Below are 4,210 nucleotides of genomic sequence, written 5' to 3'. Positions count from 1 at the left end.
GGGGGGGGGGGGGCCACAGGACAATCAGACTTTGTTGTTAAAAGTTTGCTGCTTTTTCTACAGTGGAGCTGCATGTTGGAGGTAAATTAAACTGTAAAGGATTTTGTTGACCAGTTAAACTTTTATCTCTCAGCCTAGATAATGTTTTTTGATCAATAATAACACAACCATGTTATTGATGATGTTTTGTTCTCGTGTCAATTAGGGAGATGATCAGAGCCCTAAACCCCAGAGAACCACAGAGAAGATTCAGGCAGAGACACAGAGGTGCAGATGTCTGCATCAACCCTACCTCAGTGAATCCAGTGACCTGCTGGTGGGATGTGAGGGACAATATGTCAAACTGACAACCAGGTGTCTGTGTGTGCAACAATCATCATCTACAGCCTCAGAGTGAACATGTTCTACTGCTGGAGACACCATCAGCCAGGAGCAGCTTGTTTGTGTCCAGAGAAAACAGACATGATGTTTCTGAAGAAAAACTGTTCAGTGAAAAGGTCCTCAGTGTAGCAGTGAACATTAGACACTGACGTGTCACTGGTTTGTAACTGGTCTTTTGAACTGGAAATTATTTTTGTTTTTATGTAAGAAAACTGCTTGGAATAGAAAAATACCAAAGTTAAAAAAATAAAACTCACAATTTGTACTGTAATGTGTAACGTAATTTTATTCTTGTTAGAATTAATATTAATTACAAAATTGGTACCGAAAAAAGAACCGACACCGAAGTGAAGGTACCGATACCGATTTTTTTTAGAAAGGTACCCAGCCCTAGGAAAGATCTGGATGAAGTGATAGCATTCCCAGGGAGGAGAGAGTGGTGATCGGAGCAGACCTGAATGAACGTTTGTGAAAGAAACAGAGGGGATGAGGAAGTGATGGGTAGGTTTGGTGTAGAGCTGGGCAATATTTCGACATCAATATGTCGCAATATACTTTTATTTTAAGCACATTTCCAATATTTTGATATACATTACACTAGGGCTGCAACTAACGATTATTTCAATAATCGATTAATCGGCCGATTATTTTTTTCCTCGATTAATCGATGGATCCGGGGGGGGGGACGTTTTAATTTCCACCCCTTTATTCCAAAATTGAACATTTGACTGACATAATTCACACAAAAAACAGGTTTCTATTTGACTATTTTGTTAGTAAAATATTGAAAAATAAAAGTTAGTAAAATAGCTTAAAAAAATAAATGTACACAAAAATATATATAAATGTATCTTTATACCTGCACAATATGTAGCTACTTTGTAAAATGTGTCTTTGAGGGAAGAGTGTAACCTGGATTAAAAGTGTGGATTATTGTAGTGAAGCTTTCGTCTTCAACCATGGACAGAGGCCTCGTGTCAGTGACGATCATTTAATGGTGATTTCAGTGAAGACAGCTGCTGCTGTGGTGTCCATGATGTCTGTCCATCATGAAGGATGTTGTTGTTTGTTGTTGTTTTCTGGAATGAGAGAGTAAATATGTATTATAGCATAATTTACAGCAACTCAAGAAATGCCTTGTTTCACTAACAGTGTTAGGTTCAGGCAAATGTAGCTAAAAGAGCAATTAAACACACACACATATATAAAATACTTAATTACACACATTTGAGTAGATGTAATAAATGACTTTAATTCCTGTTTAAATGCAATTCATCCTGCCATACCTGCAGTGTCTTCAGACTTTGCCAGCAAATTAAAAGTTGAAGCTTAATCATTAAATTATTATCTTTGTGTTAGATTTATTTATAAATCACATTTAAACACTGCTTGTACCAATTAAATTAAATAAAAAGTAACACGTTCTCCATCACCGTCATTAATCGGTTAACAAACAAACAAGCAGCAGCTTCAGCTGCAGAGAGACTGACGTTACGTTTTCTCTCTTGGAAACAGAACAATGTGTGAAATTGTAGAGACTCACCTGCAACACATGAAGAGTTGTATCAGCTGCAGCTCCTTCCTCCTCCTCGTGACTCTGACATGTTTACGTTTATCTCCGTGGTTCTCCCGTGTCGTGTGGACGATTTTCAAAGCGGCATGTTTCTCATTTTTTATCTTTGTGAAGAGCTCCCAAACTTTGGAGAACTTGGGTCAAACAGTTTTCACTTTACTTAATTTTCTTTGAAAACAGCCTCTGCTTTGTTTCCGCCTCCGCCCTCGCTCTGTTCAACTCGTGCTGCAGAGTTCTTTTTTCTTCACTTTATTCAGTCAGCATTGACAATGAACTGCCCGTGAACAAAATGACTCTGCAGCGCAGTGAAAGATGCATAATCACGCGACACAACGAATCGATAATCAAATTCATTGCCAACGCTTTTAATCATTGATTTTTATCGATTTGTTGTTGCAGCCCTACATTACACGCTATGATTACAGCGTTTCACTGTTCACGATGCGGCCGCTTCAAGCTGAACAGAAAATGCTGCAACAACATTAACTACGTGAGTGATGACGTACACCACAGACATGGAGCCCGAGCCCAGAAGCAGTAGCTTGTGCTCAGCGGTGCTAGGCTAGGCTAAGCTCCAACGCGGTAAGTTTTAGCTACAAAATGAGTGTCCATGACCGTAATACAAAATACAAATGTGACTGAACAAGCTTTCACAAGCGAAGAGAAAACAGACGACATAGTTGATAGAGGAAAGACTAATTCAGCGGTGTGGAAGTGGTTCGGCTACCCATCTGATAAATTTCAGGTTTCAGTGTGCTGCAAAATGTGCTGGAGCCAACTAGCAGTGGGAACACATTGAACCTGTTCCACCACCTGAAGAGTTTCCGTTCGATATAATATGCTGAGTCAGAAGATGAAGCACCATAAAAGTTTAAGCCAACATGTCTGTGAAGCATCACCCTCAGCCCCAGCTGTGTCAAAAGAAGCCCATGCAGCAAACGCAGATCTCTATTCATGCCTTATGACAAGAACCCCAAAAGCCATAAAGATGTAATTGGGTTTGTGTTTGTTGTTGCTTAATCTTTTTTTTTTTCTGTTTATTGCAGCAATTCTGAGCACTTTTATTTTTTAGCCTGGCTGAAGCACCTTTGTTTAAATCAATAAGAATAACATAATAAGCCTATGTTGTTGTTTAAAGTTACAGCTATTAATATTGACAAAGTTGAGAGTTTTGTTTATTTGACAGTGATTTCAAATTTCTTTGAAGGCCAAATACAAATAAAAGTTGAACATTAATCTATTTGTACAGTTTGTATTTCTAAAATGTTATACTGGAGGAGTTTCATAGACTTGGCAAAATAATTTTTAGTTTTACAAGCATCTGTTGTGAGCATACTTGGCAATTTTTCTGAGGCTTTTTTATTGTTTATATTGATATCGGAATTATATTGTATCGACCGAAATTAAGAAATGTGTTGTGATACAAGTTTTGACCATATCGTCGAGCCCTAAGGAAAGAAACCAGGAAGGACAGCTGGTGGTGGATTTTTCCAAGAGAATAGAAATGGCTGTAGTCAACACTTATTTCCAAAAGAGGGAGGAACATAGTGACCTATAATAGTGGAGGAAGGAGTATGCAGGTAGACTACATTCTGTGTAGAAGAAGAAACCTGAGGGAGATTGGAGACTGTAAGGTTGTGGCAGAGGAGAGTGTGGCCAGACAACATTGGATGGTTGTGTGTAGAATGACTGTTGTTGTGAAGAAGAGAGAGTAAAATCAGAGAAGACCAAATGGTGGAAGCTGAAGAAGGAAGAATGTTGTGGGAAATTCAGATAATAGCTGTTAAAGGCTCTGGGTGGTAAGAAAGAGCTTCCAAATGACTGGGCAACTACAGTAATTAGAGACACAAGTAGGAAGGTACTTGGTGTGTCATCTGGACAAAGAATGGATGATCAGGGAAATCTGGTGGTGGAATAGTGACGTGCAGGACACTATTCAAAGAAAGAGGTTGGCCAAGAACAAATATGACAGTGAGAGGACTGAAGAGACGAGACAGGAATATAAGGAGATGCAATGTAGAGCGCAGAGTGAGGTGGCAAAGCAGAAGGCGTATGATGAGATATATGGGAGGCTGGACACCAAAGAGGGCGAGAAGGGCTTGTACTAATTGGAGAAGACAGAGGGATCTGGCTGGAACGAATCTGCAGCAGGTTAAGCTTGTTAAAACATACTATAGCAGTAAGTTTGTTTTCTCAGTCATCCAGGTATATAACAACAAAAAAGGTTGAATCATGTCATCTGGACTTCGTTTTTTT

The 4,210-nt window shown here is 39.1% G+C and overlaps 1 protein-coding gene across 1 annotated transcript in view; it reads left to right on the top strand.

Moving 5' to 3' along the window:
- The window catches only part of LOC119416595 (F-actin-monooxygenase mical1), a 47,355-nt gene that overhangs the window by 2,362 nt on the left and 40,783 nt on the right, over positions 1-4,210 (top strand). The window lies entirely within an intron of this gene.

The sequence above is a fragment of the Nematolebias whitei genome, chromosome 11 (assembly GCF_014905685.2).
Source record: "Nematolebias whitei isolate Nwh7 chromosome 11, NemWhi1, whole genome shotgun sequence".
Taxonomy (NCBI): domain Eukaryota; kingdom Metazoa; phylum Chordata; class Actinopteri; order Cyprinodontiformes; family Rivulidae; genus Nematolebias; species Nematolebias whitei.
The sequence above is the reverse complement of the archived record's forward strand: the minus strand, read 5'-3'. Positions and strand labels throughout refer to the sequence as shown.